Raw genomic sequence first — 16796 nt, 5'->3', positions numbered from 1 at the left:
TAATATCCTGGACCTTATAAGTGCAATGGGCTTTAAATTTGGTGGACAATATTAACAGATCTCATCTGGTCTGAGGACTGGAGAAGAAAGACATGAAATTGTTGCCAGTAGTAGAAGACAATTTTCAAAGTGCAGCCAGTTGATTAGATAAACACAACTCATTGGATGTAATAAAACATTAAATTTTTATCTCTTGTGGTCATTTTTCAAATTTAGTCAGAGGAGGAAGATGAAAAATGGTCAGAAACTGTAACATTTCATTTCACTCTTGTAGTTCTACAGCCATATTAAGTCACAAAACTCAATCTCAATCCGTTTATTGAAAGTGTCTACCCAAAGCACTGTTCACATTCACTCTCCAGTCAAGGGTGGACTTCTCCCACCCCACCCCTGCATAATGCTAGGTGGGCAGCTCTCCTTAGAGAAGGGTACCTCGGCTTCTGTCCTCCTTCTCTGACATTTCCTCCTGCTGCTCCACCCCTCATAAAAGTCAAAGAGAATGGGTGGCCAAGGAGAAGAGGAACAGAAAGGGCAGTTTTGCTAGAGTAGATGGCTTCAGGCTCTCTGGGCCTCGCAAATGGGTGGCAGTACCTCTTCCCTTGTGGATGCTTTAAACATTGTCCGGAAGTTTCTCTGCTGGCACCTCCAACTCTAACTCCTGTGACATGGGCAACGTCTCTCCTTCAGCTGGCTGTTCTCCTGACCTGAGATTCCTCAGGGATGAGGTCCACATCCCATTGTGCCATTTGAGTCCGAAAGCATCCCCAGGAGGGTGGTTACTTGGGGCCCAGGAATTTCCAGGCATGACTCAAGTTAGTAATGCATGAGAGGCAATATAGCTAGTAAAGATCCTGAAGCTGAAGTGCCTAGGTTTAATAGGAAACAAGATTACTTACCTCAAATGGTTACTGTGAGGATAATATGCCTTAATATATGTAAAACACTTAGAAAAATATCTGGTGCGTAGTTATCACTCACTAAACATTAACTGTCATCATTACTTAGGTTTTTCTGAAGAAAAAGAATTTTGACTGTGGGTCCTGAGAGACGTGGGTGGTAGGAGTTGAGAATAATGGAAAGGATGAAAGGCTGTTGCAACCTTATGATTTTTAAGAAATATATATTTGGTCTTTATCCACATTTTCTGGCTCACAGCTCCTAAAACGCTTGGAATTTCCGAAGTGATGGGAGCAATAAAAGTGTCTTTTGTTACGTTAATGAGGTGACTTTTGGACCCCCACCTAAGGATGGGGGCTGGTTGCCAGGAGAAACAACCCTGTGATTAAAGGGTTGAAACTTTCAATCCCACCCTCTGACCCCCAGAGAGGGAAGAGGGGCTGGAGGTTGAATCAATTGCCCATGGCCAATGATTTAATCAAACACACCTATGTAATAAACCTCCATAAACACCCATAAGGACAGGGCTCCAAGAAGCTTCCAGGTCGGTGAACACATAGAGATCTGGAGAAAGTTACACTTGGATCGAGCAAGGAAGCTCTGTGCGCTTTTCCCACACCTGGCCTTATGCATCTCTTCCATTTGGCTCTTGACATGCTTTTATAATAAACCGGTAATCTAGTAAGCAAAATGTGTCCTGAGTTCTATAAACCACTCTAGCAAATCAACTAAACCCAAGGAAGGAGGGGGTCATGTGAACCTCTGTTTTATAGATGGTGAGAAGCACAGATGGCAACCTGGACTTGTGACTGGTATCTGAGGTTCAAGAAGGGGGTTGCGGGAGTCTCCAGGTGGGAGCTGATGGGTCAGAAATGCAGGTAACAGCTTAGGCTTGGGACTGACATCTGAAGGGGTGTCTGTGTGTGTGTGTGTGTGTGTGTGTGTGTGTGTGTGTGTGTGTTTGTGTGTGTGTTGGGAAGGGGGTCTTGTAGGCCTGAGCCTTCAACCTGTGGAATCTGATGCTCTCTCTGGGTGGATAGTGTCAGAATTGAATTGAATTGTGGGACACCCATTTGGTGTCCCAAGAATTGCTTGGTAGTGTGGGTGGGGGGGACTTCAAACATTGAAATTAGGTGCCCAGAATGCAAAAAAATTGTCTGTTTCCAATCAACTCAATGAACTGAATCATAATACCTATGAAAAAGGCAGCCAAAGTCAGAAAGCTAGGAAGCGGTTTAGGGGGGCTTTATGAGATCTCAGGGTGATGCTCCAGGGTCCAGGCAGTGAAGCAGGACCCAGAGTTGGGAACAGGTCATTCTCACCTTGCAGAGTTGCCACCAGCAGTGGGAGAAACAAGAGCACCAGCCCAGCTGTAACCAGAAGGTGACATTGATCACCATGGATGGGGAATGAGGGATCAATTTCATCTGTCCGTTAAATATTAGCATATCTGTCCCACTTGGACATCACTCTTGCTTCATACTTTATAATCACTTTGAAACATTTGGAGAGACACATAATGAAGCAGGAAAAAAAGGAGCTTCGGGGTCAGATAGATCGAAATTCCGATAACCTCTATGATGACATTTATTACTTATGGCACTGTCAGCAAATTATTCAACTCCTCTGCACTTTGTTGTTGTTTTTAATCAGTGAAAATAACGCATTCACACTTATACTGCTTGTTGAGTGCAGTGTAAGTGATAAACTATGTTCTCTATTGCATGTTCTAATTAATCCTCATAATACACTATGAGGGAGGTAATGCTATTTATTATTTCCATTTTGCACCTTAAGAAACTCAGTCACAGAACTATATCATTTGCCTACAGTCAAAAGCTAACCAATGGTGGAGCTCACTTACAAACCCAGATAATTGGAATATGGATTTGTGCCCCAATCTCAGGATATGAATGGTACCTGGCTCATATGGAATTGTAGTGAGAGTCACGTTGGATCATGAAAGCAATGTGTGCAACGCGTGGTGGTTGCCTGATGCTTCAGTGGGATAAGGGGAGGGTACTTCTTTCCTATTCCCAATCTTTCCTTCCACAGAGAAGGAGATCCAGTAATGTAGTGCTCTAGGTCTCCCTGCCCGCTCAGTCACTACATCCTAGTAGAAGAGGAAAGACATGGCCAATGGGTGAGTTTGCGACAAAATAAAGGGAACATGCCTAGACCAGGTCCTTCTTCTTTCCTTTCTTTTGAGAGCAAGTTGCCCATAAGGTACATTTGTTCTCCTCTTTGTCCTATACCTAGGTTTGGTGACCCAGCACTGCCTATGAGTTAGGCAGTCTATTTGGCTCTCTCTCTAAGCTATGTCCTCCGAGCTAACCTTGCTACTAACAATCAAAAGGTGGTATTTTGACCCTATTTGCCTTACTTTTTTGTCCTGTTTTTCAACCCAGACATTGAAAGCAGAGCAGGGGAGGGAGGGAATAGTACTTATTGCTCCTCCCATCTCTTGAAACCCAATATGCCTTCCCTGCTTTCATTATTCTGAAATAGGCTCTGAGATTTCTTCTGAAATGGCCCAGTCCAAAGTTCTTTCAATGTTTAGAAGCCAAAAGATGGCTTCTAGGTATATGAAGGTAACTTCATGAGAAGGTAACTTGTTTGAAGGCACTGTCTTGTTGTTCTTCTGAGTCATTTCCTTCAAACGTTCTTACCCAGTTGACTATAACATTCCTGCAGGAATCAGCTAAGCCAGCACTGCCTTGCCCAGCCTTCCCTGGCCAACATACACACTTCATTCCAAAGAGAGGAAACCATCCAAGGCACTGTGAGTGTGGAGGAGCTGGTACCCAGATGATTCAAGCAGGGAGGACACATTTAACAGACTCAGCCTCCCAGGGTCTTTCTGAGCTCGCGCCACTCAAACCTGACCAAGGCGGTCTTGAATTCATGTTGCCAGCTGAGAGTCTCACACGGCATTATTACATTCTGTCCTTCCCACCCTGAGAACATATCCCATTCTTGGATTGGAAATAAAGGCTCCAGCTCCCTCAGTTGAGCTGCTGATGTTTGATGTGTTCTCCAATCTCATTCTTCTTGCTCTGCCAAATTTAGTGAACTATTTCTACCATTGTCCCTGAGGCCATTACAGCCAACAGGGTGGGTCAGATTGACATATACAGAGGGTGCCAAAAAAATGTATGCACGTGTTAAGAAAGGAAAAACTATTAAAATTGTAATACTCAATATATACCGATAACAAAAGAATACAAGTCATATGTCTACATTTTTTTGGCACCCTCATATAGACATATAAATTTTTTAATAGAGCTGAATTTGAAAATTAAAAAAATGTTCTACAACGCTACCAGATGAATTCTGTTCATAGAAAGATTCAGACTGAGAAAATGAATTTTATCTGTACTCAGCTTGGCCCCTGGATCTAACTTCACTCATTCATTCATTCATTCATTCCACAAATTTTTAGAGAGTGCCAAGGAGTGCAGTGAGTACCAAGAATACAAAAGTCTTTCTTCCAACGTGTTTGTAGTATAGATAAGTAAATCAGTGAGTAGATGATAATATATAATAAATGACAATATTTAGTTGAACATGTAATACATGATAGAAAAGAGTGGGTACAGAGTGTGCTGGGGATGGAAAGACAGCATCTAACCCAGACCTACAGCTAAGGACATGACTTTCAGGTGGGAAGGCCTTGGAATTAAACATTAAGAATGCCCAGGGGGTTACCAGTCAAAGAAGGAGAAAGGGAGGTTCCTGTTTGAGAGAAGGACATGTGCAAGGCACAGAGGCTTTAAGTTATAAGGCGTTAAGTTACATTTGAGGAAAATATAAGAAACTTTCATGACTAGAGAGAACCGTACCCATTAGCTTATCCTCTGCCAAACAGTTGGCACAATTTAGTATTCAAAATGCCACATAAAATAGTTTGGAAAGATACAGAAGAAAGAAGATTTAGCTACTGACCTACAAGACTATCCTTGTGTTGGGACAGATGATTATCATTCATAAAATAATACCAAGGTACATAAAGAAATGGAGAACAGGATAACCACTGATAATTGAAACTTGAATTATCAGAATACTTTGGAAAATGGGATAATCTTATTAACTGAGTTTTTCTGGTAAAATAATTGCCCTTTTGAAAGCAATACTCTTGAAACTCCTTCTAAAAAATTGATACAATCTCCTATCATAAATGTATAAATCTCTTGGCAGTGCCTCCCATTGACTGAACAAAGCTGGAAGGCAAGAGAGTCTGAAAAATAAGTTTTCAGAGGAAAAGTGAAAAATGGATATGAGAACAAACTGGCAAGAGACCAGCATAAAACCAACGAGGTGGGTGCTATGGTAAGCTTCATGACACAGATAAGGAAACTGAGTCACAGTGGAATGAAATAACCTGCCCAAGATCATAAGACTTGAAGTCCAGAGCCCAAGTTCTTATCCATTCTGCCACACAGTAACTCATCGATAAATAATGGAGTTCAATGGGGACATTAACTGGGACGGCGGGATGGAGGGTGGGAGGAACAGCTTCCCAAGGGACCAAAGTAAACACCTGGTTCCAAGAACAGGATCATGGAAGAGATTCAAGCTTAGAAAAATTGCATCCTCAGGAAGTAACAAAGAGCACAGTACCTGATACACATAAAGTGTTTAATAAACTAATCTATTGAATTAACACATGGATGAATGGGCCCTTTAAGTAGAAGAATATCTGGGGTGGAGAATAAGCTGCAACCTCCAAACTAAGCGGGATCACACTCCTTCAGCAAAGGGCTCTGTGCCCCTGTCAGCCTAAGAAGGAAGAGAAGAGGCGGGGGAGCAGCTAATATTTGTTGAGCCCTTGTAGCATCATGCAAGTGCATTATGGGGATTACCCCATTTACTCCAGAACGACCTAATGATATGGGAACTATTATTATCCCCATTTTACAAATGAGAAAACTAAGGCTCCCAGAGTTAGGTAACTTGCCTGAGGCCAGCCATCAATTAGGAGCACCAACATTCAAACCCAAGGTCTTCTAATTAAGCTTAAGTCCTTCTGACCTCAGTTTGGATTGCCCAAAGAACTAGGGTAGACAGACTGCAGACGGGAAGGGAGAGGATACCCAGGAACCCATTTACAGAGAACCGAGGAAGCAAGGAGCTGTGGAATGGGGTTATAGGCTGGCAGAAACCTGGTAATGAGAAATGAAATTATTGAGATGCCAACAAAAATGCTTTTCAAATTCTCCTTGTGCAAAGGCAATTCCACTTGTACTTTGATCTTTGACCTAGACCCATACAATTAATTCCACATCATATTTCTGCATATTGCTCTCCAAGGAGAATCAAGTTTACACTTCCCCCGATCCAAACCATAACAGTGCTTAATTAGGTGATAATTTATGTAGTACTTAGCATGAACTCTTGGCACTTGCTGGAGAAGGCTGTACAAGTGTGCACGTGTTATCACCTGACTACATCAAGTAACGGGGCCTGGGCATTGGTGAGGTGTCTTGGGCTTTACAAGGTATCAAATGACTTTTATAACCCTGTAGTACCTGGTTTTCCAGTAGGCAGAACTGTCTCCAGTGTGTATTAATATACTGAATATTATGCCCGCATGTACTTAAAACACTGATTCTGAGCACTTCAAAACAACAAGGAGCCTGGGAAATTGGAGAAACAGATGTTGGGTGAATAGTAGTCCTTCTTGGGTCCATCATTCAACTTCAGGGAAATGGTGCAACAGCAGAAGGGAATCGTTCAAGCCTACTCAGCGGAAAATAAACAGAACATTCCCTGTTGGCAGACACGGTCTGTGGTGATAACGAGCTCTGAATGCTTGGCTCCGACCTTCATGCCCCAGGCTTGTGACGAGACTGACCCAGAAATGGTTCTTTTCCAGGCATCCCATGAGGGCTGAGAAGGTCATGACTGTGAGGCCCCAAAATGCTGGAGATGCTCATTTAAATAACATGTGCTTGTCAAGAGAAGGGAAATCCTAAAAGATGGCGTGCCTGAAGCTTGATGAGTATACTAGCTTGTGTCCAAGCCCCTGCCTACAGAACCAAGAAGACCATCGTCCCGCTGTTCCTGATTCTCATTATGCTTGTAAACAAAAGGAGAAAGAAGTTCAAAGGGACATTATTTTGGCTCTTGGATACTGCATTGCATCTGTCTTCTCTCGAAACCAGAATGAATTCATAAAGAAAATACAGTTGTAGCGTGGTCCTCTTTTGTTGACCCTGGGAAGAAACAGCCAGATGGAGAGAGCACAGAACAAGACTTGTGCCCCGTTCTGAGTACCGCCAGTTCATTTCAGGTCTGTGGCCCTGAGTGGACCAGACAGAGCAGCTCATGTATGAGAACATAGGATAGAAGGAAACTCACAAAGATAACTCGTAAGCCATTGTCCCCATACACCACTGACAGCTGTCCTCAGCAATCGCAGATCCCCCGTTCAGCTCGTTGCCTTTCTGAGCCGGGTCCACAGGGTACATCATCTGTGAGCCCATGTGCTAGCGCGGGCCTTGTCCCAGCTCCATGGATTGAGCCCTGGATGCACTTGAAGCACTCCGCCCCTCTGCGGGTCTTCAGGATTGCAGCCAGAGCACTGTTCCTGCCCTGCCCCCACTCCTGGCTGCCTCACGAAGACCATCACACGCTTACCCTGGCTCCTCAGTTCATCTGGCTCTCTCTCCACTTGGGCAGATCCTCGGAAGCAGGGCTGTAGTTAAGAGGAAAGCCAGAGGAGGCTTAAAAAACTCAACTATGAGATTAAAATTAAAAATGAACTTTCTTTCCCCTTCCAAGTATATTTCAGTCAAAAATAGAAGTAGTATGTTTCTAGATACAACTCCTACTACAAATCTAGTGTGTGTCGAAAATAGGGTTGAAATCAACTCTATAATAGTTTCACAAACCAAATGCTTGTTCTTCCTCCAAGAGTTATTTTAACATTAAAGATAAAACATTGTTCAAATTGCTGTGGGGCAAATGAAGATGAATAATGTGCATTGTCTTTATAGAGTTTACAGCCCAGCACAAGAATTATGATACAAGCGCTGTGGCTCCAGCAAATCTGGACTCATAGATGATGAGGGTCTCTGAGCCAAAGGTTTCTGAAGGACCATCTAGTCTAGCAGCTTTCTTGCCTCTGCCGGAGCAGCTCCTGTGACAGAGGACTCGTGATTTTTCGGTACTAATCATTTCATCTTTGAATGTCTCTGGATGCAGGACACGTTTTACATAAAATTGAAATATGTCCACTTGGGGCTTTTGCCAATAGGTTTATACTGGAATCCTATAGGAAGATCTGAGTATTCTCTATTTGTCATGTTGAGCATCAATTATTTAAAACTGTTTGTCACCTCTCCACCCGTGTACAATTCTTCTTTTTCATACATGATATCTCTAACTCTTTGAATCATCGTCATGCTACATAGTTGTGTGTCTTCATAATTATTCTGTTCACTTTTCTCTTAATTCTGTCCTGTTGAGAGTAGCCAGCAATGCCAACGTACCAGATGTGGTTTAATTGGAGCGGAGAAGACCTGGGCTGTCACTTCTCTTTTCCTGAATACTATATTTTAGTGACACCACATTCAGTGCTTTGAGAGCCACATCATACATGTAGAGTTACATCAATTGAAGTCCTAGGAGTGTGAATGTGATGGCATGATGTGTTTATCTAAATGGTTGGTTTGGAGAAGCAAACCATTTACCACAGAATAATTCATCTTGAGTTCACCGATCTGGTTGGTGTTACTAATCCTGGGTTCCCATTCTGTCATCCAGCCTCCTAACTTCGGACATGCCATCATTCAGACCTTGTGAACCTACGTGTTTAGCGCATTTCCTGCTGTTGACGCAAATGCTAGGGAGGACAGGGCTAAGGACGGAGCTCTAGGGCCCACTGAAAGACAATTCCCTCTGTTCTGAAACAAATCTCCCCCGATGCCACCCCCTTCATACCACCCGCACCTTCACTAACCTCCTCCAAGCTCTCATCATAGGGCTCCAGGACTAATGCAAAAGCAGAGCTGAACCCTTCTCTCTGCCCCCACCCTTGCTCAATGCTACAGCCAGAGAGATTCTGTTGACACTGACCCAGATCATCTCCTCCTCAGTTAACAACCTTCTAATAGCCCCGTCTCAAGTTCAATAAAAGTTGAAGCCCTTTCAGTGGCTGACAAAGTGCACCATCCAGTCTTCTCCCACCTGACCTCCTATCACTCTGACCTTCAAGCGCTCCACGCCGCCCACCTGGGCCCCTGGCTGATTGGCAAACACAGCAGACAAGCTCTGGCCTCCGGGCCTTTGCACTTGCACTTCCTTCTGGCCCTCCCGTCAGATATCCCATGGCTCACTCCCTCACCATGCCATGTCAGCGTCACCGTTTCACTGCGGACTGCCTTGTCCAGTCTATGTCAAACCACACCCTCTCGGCTCATCCTGTCCCTGTTCTCCACTTCACTTCTCTCTGTCGCCCATACCACCATCACCTTCTGATGCAATATCAGATTCAAATATTTTTCAGGGTTACTGTCTACTAAAATGTGGACTATTGACGTATGTTATTTATAGATGTTTCCCCAAATGCCCTGTGGCACCTAACACAGGTGGATATTCCATACATATTTACTGAATGAATGAATGAATGATCCTCCAGTGAGATGACCTAGCGGCGTACTTGTGTTGATATGTTTCAGCATTCCTTTGTTTGGGGAGGTGGAGGGTGTGCCTAAGGTTGGTATGGAGAGGGAGATTCTCAAAGCAGGGTTTCAAAGCATTTCTTTAGGCTCCAAGTGGCATCTATATGCCTAAGCCATGCAGGTAGCTCTCCTCTCATTAGCTCTCCCATCTTGGCTGAAATGACCACCCTCCACCCTCAGCCCCAACCCATGAAAACTTCAGACACAGACGTCCATTATGGGCTATCACCGGTACCCCCAAATCCCACCCACAGACTTAGAGCCTAACTTTCTTTCAATGGCCTCATTAACCAGGCAGCACCTTGGAGAAGGCAAATGAAAAGCCTCAGGCAAACTTGTCCTGTGCTTTCACTGAAATTTTATTTGTACATCAATTAAACCATAGACCTAGAACCCCACAAGGAACAAAGGCAGCCTTATTTTCTATGCTTTCAGAAGGAATGTCAATGGCAGTCTTTGTACTGTCTGCCCAGAAGATCTTGAAAACCTAAAGATGTCACCCTAACCTTTTAGACTCCCTTTAAGAGCTAGCAACTGATTCGCCATATGGATTACGAGCAGGAAACACGTAACCAGGCATCTGGGGTTCAAGTCCCAGATTCACTACTTTCTAGTTAGACAATGCCTGGATGTCCATATCATCAGATGATATCAGAGGGCAATGGTTGTAGCTACCTTACAGATGGTTGAAATTGTAGGTGATGTTGTATAATGCCTGGGACATAGGAATCACTCAATAGACATTAGCTAGTACTAGTATTCATTAATTTTATATTTAATAGCTTCCTTTTTAAAAAAATGAATATATCCTCTATCTTGAACACTGTGCTGGGTTTGAGAATGATAAAGAAAAATGAGGCATTGCCTGTGCTCCCAAGGAGTTCAGAGTCTAGATGGGTAAATATCAGCCAACATCAGAGCAGGAAGCAGACAGCACGCTCAGTAGGATTTGTGAGTAGACTTTAAAGAACTATTTACAGCGCTGTGGTCAGAGCTAAAGAAACCAAGGGCAGTGCTGAAGCACCCAGAGACTAGCAACAGCAAGAAGCCATACCCGCACCTAGGCCTGAAGGGGCAAGGGAGGAAACGGCACTACCGGAGTGAGCCCAGCTGAGACCAGAGTACTGAGAAAGGGGTGGCCTGACATTGCCAGAAGCATCCTGAATCAGGGCGGGAATGAGAGAAACACAGGCATCAACCTCCTTCTCCTCTTTCTGTCCAGTGTTTTCTCTGCTTTCCACTGGCTGCTCTCAACCAGAAGGCAGAAAGCAAAGGAGCCTGGGTGGAACAGCTCTTAGAGCCAAACTTCTGCTGAGGCAGAGAAGAGGGAAAGAGGGGAGAGTGTATACAGGTAAGAGGAATGGTGAGTAACTGGCACAAGGAACAAACAAACCACAGTCATTTTACTATATATCAGTGCTTGTGCTAATTGCTTGGCATAAATCATGTCTTATAGTCAAAACAAAACTGAGAGTAAGGTACGTAGATGTTTTTCCACACTTCTCATAAGAGGAAGTGGAGACTCCAGGAGACCAACTGGCTTTTTCAAGTCTGTACTGTCTAGTCTAGTCTTGCTGTCTGACACCAGGCAGGCACACTTTCCATGAGCCACAATGCCCCCCTTCATATAGTCAACAAATCTGTACTGACTTCTGTAGCAGGGACAGTCATATTCACCACATATTAAATCATCTCCATGTCATTTTCTCCTTGCACAGTTAGGTGTAGCGATAAGGCTCGTTACGACCAATGAAATATGAGTGGAAGTTACATGTATCACTTCCAGGTTGGAACCATGAAAAGACTATTCATAAATCTTGAGCCTTTCTCCCATGACATAGCCCAGAGGAGATTATGAAGGCCACATCCTACAACTAGATATTCAAGCCTCCTTCAGCCCTGGCCCCTAAGTGACTGTGTGGAGATGCATCCCCTGTTTTCACTCACAGTACATGAGCAAAGATAGATTGTTGTGTTAAGTCACGGAGATTTGGGGGTGTTTGTTACTCAGCATATCCTAGTCTCTTCTGACTAATACATGTGTCAACTTTCTGCCAACATCTCTGTGAATGCAGAGAGTGTGATGGTCTTACTACTCTCAGATTTTCAGCCAATGCCATACAAAACTTTATACAACAACAGGTACATAAGGGAGAAATTATTCAGCAAGGAGTGAAGGGAATAATTGACAAGATACTTTAGCTGTCTTGAAGGATAAGTGGAATTCTGTCAGCAGACAAGGGATAGAAATGACATTTCTGAAAAAGAAATGGCATTGCAAGTACATGGAGACTTGCAATACCAGGTAGCAAGAAGCTGAAAGACCCCACCATTGAATTTCCATTCATAGTATACCAAGTTTCTTATATGATTGGATCTAGATTACCAAAATACAGTCGAGAGGGCCAATGAGTAAAATGGGAGGAAAACCCACAATAAAATAAAGACAGAAATTATTAAAGAGCTGAATCAATGAGTAAAATGGGAGGAAAACCCACAATAAAATAAAGACAGAAATTATTAAAGAGCTGAATCAATTTTAAAAGTACAGGAAAACTGAAGACATACATTTTATCCTATGAAAATCTGGAAATTGAAAGTGGGATTTGGAGTGTGGTGGCTACACAAGCTGATTCAAAGGTTTGCTGTTCGCAGAGGACGTAACAGTGTCAGTGGCAATAGCGGCTCTGCCTGTAGAAGTAACAGAGCCCAACAGTAACTGAGCACTGATCTGTATGCCTGCATGTCATAAAAGGCATTATTATTTAGTTTATTTAACAAGTTATATGCCAACCATTATTCTAATTATCTTACAAATCACTGTCATTCAATCTTCATAAAAACTCTAAGAGGTAGTTATTATTATTATTACTTTTATCCCTCTTTTGCAGATGAAGAAACTATGACACAGAGAGGTTAAGTAAGTTACCTAAGGTCACACAGCTAGGAAGGAACAGAGCAGGTCCCAGGCAGTTTAACTCCAGACTTCATGCTGTCTTGAGAATGCTGTTTTACGGTTTCATTAAATCCCAACCATCAACCTGAGATAGGTGTTTCATTGTTGTTGCTATTGTTACTCTCCCATTCTACAAGTGAAAACATAGGTTCAAAGAGCAGTGCCTTTGCCAGCCTACTATGGCTTCTTTATGTCAAAGCCCAGCGACAAGTCCGACCTACAGACTGCAGGGCCCATGCCTTTATATGGCTCTCCAAGTGGGTTTTTGGCTTTGTGGGTCTTCGATCAAATCACACAAATCCACATGGTCTTAAATCTACATCTGAAAAGCTCTGCTTACTAAAGTGACAGTTTCAGTTTATACAAATCTGTGAATCGACAAATGACCATTGAACACCTACTGTACATAAGACATAAGTGAGAAGAGTACCAGGTTATGTAATAAACTGCCCTTGACTCAAGGATCTTACACTCAGCTGGAAGCAAGTCATACTCTCTAACACAGTACAACAAAGCCAGTAGCATACAGCCGTGGAGAATAGCAAGGAATTGTAGAAACTTCAGAAAGGGCTTTGGGATGAGAACAAGGAGAATGCATCTGGCCATGGTCAATGGGAAGGATTTTCATGGATGGAGAGGAACTCATGGGGTCACCTTGTCTCTGAATCCAAGGCAGAGGAGGAAAAGGCCAGGCTTGGCTGAAATGGTGGGACATAAGAAGCATGATGGGTGAGGGTCCAAGCTAAGGAATAGCACTCTGCTCTGTGATAATCAGGTCAGTCTGTAAGGACACAGAACCTTAATCCAATGTGACTTGGTGTAGACACGAGTAAGAGGTCACCAACCCGGTCTACAGCCTGGATGGAGAATTCATACAGCATGAATGAGTTGGCCACCGAGTGGCTTATTTGTGAATAACCAGCAGGCTGGTTTTAAGGAACAAGAGAGAAACCAAGTCAAAGAGCAGAGGAAAGGCTTTAGGGGGAGAGGAGTGAGCAAAGACAAAGAGGGAGCTCGGAGCTGAAACAAAGCCCAGGTTGTATCTGCTCACCATCAACCTAACCAAAATGCAACCTTACAAGAAAGTCGCTCTCAAAATGCAAGTTAGTGTTATTGAATTTCTCCATTGCCATCACGACTGTTTTCATTTTTCAGCACGTGTGTGGTCGTCTCCACGATGAAGGATTATTCACAGCCAGGGAAAACACCCCCACAATCACTTTCTAGGGCATCTGTGCCCTCGTGGAGGCTGCCACAGTGTTTTCATTGAATTGGATTGAATTTCAATGGAAAGGGTAGAAGTCGTGCATTTTCAAGAACTAATAATTCTGTAATTTTGTAGGTAGGGCGTGCCTTTTTGGCACAAATAGGCAGAAGGCATCTGCATTTCTCAACAGCAGGCGTTCTCATTTGGAACAAGCCCAGGACTATCAAAAGTGCACGCTGTTTCTTTCTGAGTCCCTCAGAGGACCCTGGAGGAAACGTGCCTAGAGAGGGTTCTGCTTGACGGGAGGGGCCCCAGGCAGGTTTGCCAGATGGAGGGCCTGTGAGAGAAGCCAGGAGATGGTGGTCCAGGCTCACTGAGCTTGGGGTTTCCTGGTCAGTTTCTCAGTGATGTCGACATATTTCATTCCTGGGTCATTTCTTTCAACTGCATCCACCCACTGTCCTGGAGCTGGCCACAGAGATGGAGGGCTGAAATACTGGGCCTGTGACTGGCACCCTGGGCTCCTGAGAACCTTGGACAGAAGGTCCCAACGCAGCGTCATACAGCAGAAAGAGCATTAGGCCCTAAGGAGACAAGAATTCCGGTTTGGCTTCTGCATTCCTGGCCCTCTGGGTCCTAGAGTCAGTTATTCCACCTTTTTGTAACTCAGTTTCTTTCTCTGTGTGATGTCCAGGGACCTTCACAGCACTGACATCCTGGGACTTAGGGGCTCCTTGCCTGGCATTCAGGTCTCCCCACAATAAGACCACAATTTACCTGCCCCTCACTCCAGCACCATGTGGAGGCCCTCCCCCTCCCTGACCCCACCCCTTGATTTGTTTCACTGACTGTCTCCTTTTGCCACACACTCCCACTGTACCTTCTAACTTGGAGGCAAATTCCCTCTGCCTCCTTACAGCCAACTTTCACTTCAAGTCCTCTGCTGGCCAGAAATCAGCACAGGGGCCGGCAGGGAGGGGAGAGTCCCGCCGGCTGAGAGCCCGTAAGTGCTGTCTTACAGTGTGGCTTCCCAGTGCCCAGGGATAAACTTGGCACATGGTACTTGTGGATTCATGTAGATCTACTCTCCAGGGCAGTGTTTATTAGATGCGTTGGGTTCTGGACATGCTTGAGGATCTAATGAAAGCTACGGGGGAGCCTCTTCCCAGAAAGATACACATGCAAACCTGGTGAGGCCAGCCAGGCAGGCCCAAACAGGGATGTCCAAAGAGCTTGGCTGACCATTATAGGATTCAGTCCATTCTCATCACCAGAAACCCAAAGACGAAACTTCATGTCAGTGCAGAAGCCAGAAAAGGTGGGGTCCCTATCGCGGCTATCTGCTGTGTTTTTGTTTTGTTTTTTGTTTTTTTGACCTGCTTCCCTTTCTTTGGGGAATTGCTTTTTCCCTGCTCAGTGGGATTCTACTGGGGCTGTCAGTCATGTGACTGCACCTTTCCAGCTGTAGGAGGCATAGGAAAGGTTGGCTAATGCTGGGAACAATGATGGGTGCAGGGGATTCAAGTCGGGCCAGGTGGAGTAGTTTTAGGGCATCGATATAGATGAGGTGAAGAGACAACCACTTTCTTTTCTCTGGGATTACCATTGTTGAAATGATATAAGTTGGATCCATCAAAAACGGTCTTTGCTGCCATGGGGGGAAAGAGTGAGTCTAAGCATGAAGCCAACCCAGAAGAAAAGCAGAGCGAAAAGATGGACGGACAATCTTCCTAATGTAATTTGCACTCTCAGTGCAGCCATGATTTCTCAGTTTTATGAACTGATAGTTTCCCATCATCCTCCTCCTCGTCATCATCACTATGATTACTATTTGTTTAAACTAATTTAAGTTGCTGTCTCTTGCAACCAAAAGAGCCCTGCCTGATAGAAAAGCTCTAACCATACTTGGCAGACAGTGCTTGTCTGGAGATGCTGGGATACTCTCATGATAATATAAAGATAAAAAGCAGGCAGAAGTCTGGTTTCACAGCATGACACAACCAGAAGCAGAAGAAGAGCTATGATTCAAGGGGCCATCTCTCAGACTTTTGCTTTGCGACAGCATGCAGGCTGGAGAGGGGACTGAGTGGAGTTTTCCATGCACCATCTCATTTAATCATTGCCATAAAACTTTAAAGTATTATATACATGTTTCTGATATGTACTATGTGTGTTATATAAATCATATATATGATATCACATAGACATTATATATATGGCTAACACCCTTCACTTCCCTTAAGCCTCGGGGCCAGGGAGGCGAGGTGGCAAGGTGGAGGTACCTGGTTCAGCCCCAGAGGCCATCTGCGTCCTCAATGGCAGCCCATGGGTGGACTCAGCCATGAAGGACCCTGGACCAAAGAGGGCGGAGCGAGGTGATGGGCGGTGACGACAGGCAGTGCTTCTCCTTCCATCTCACTCTCTGCCAGCCCCCAGGTCAGCCACAGAGGGACACAGCAGCCACTTCGGTGCTGCCCTCAGAAAGCTTACAACCTAGTCTGTGTGGTCTTCAAGCCCAAACAATCGTATCGTATCTTTTAAATTGTTGTCTCGAATAATTTCTTAACTTTTTCACGGTGTGTCTGGTATAGAGGGAATTTTACGCCTTGCTCTGCTGCTAACTCTTTGACCCCACATCCTTCTCATCACTCCGACAAATTAAGAAGGCCCGGAGGGCTGAAGTCCTGTGTGGGGCGTGCCCTGGTGTCCCCCAAATAGCACGCAACACTTGGGAGGTATTCAGTGAATATGTGCTGGAAGAATACATAGCACACAAGAAGATACTAGGTTTTTCCCTCTATTGTAAAAATGAGGCAGGAAAAAAGCATTTATTGTACTAAATTATTTGTAGCATGAATTTTACTCTAAAGAAATCAACAGACCCCTATTACTGTAGGCCTATGGCCAGGTCTTTAAAATATTTTTGTTATAGAAGTATTTTTCTAACTATATTTTCTATAATAAGATTTGACCTTAATTTGTTCTTTTACCATAATTCAAGACAACCAATTATACGTAGAAGGAACCAATCAAAAGGAGCTCAAGAAATTCA

Source organism: Rhinolophus ferrumequinum, chromosome 5, assembly GCF_004115265.2.
Source record: "Rhinolophus ferrumequinum isolate MPI-CBG mRhiFer1 chromosome 5, mRhiFer1_v1.p, whole genome shotgun sequence".
NCBI classification, from domain to species: Eukaryota; Metazoa; Chordata; class Mammalia; order Chiroptera; family Rhinolophidae; genus Rhinolophus; species Rhinolophus ferrumequinum.
This window is presented reverse-complemented; position numbering follows the sequence as displayed.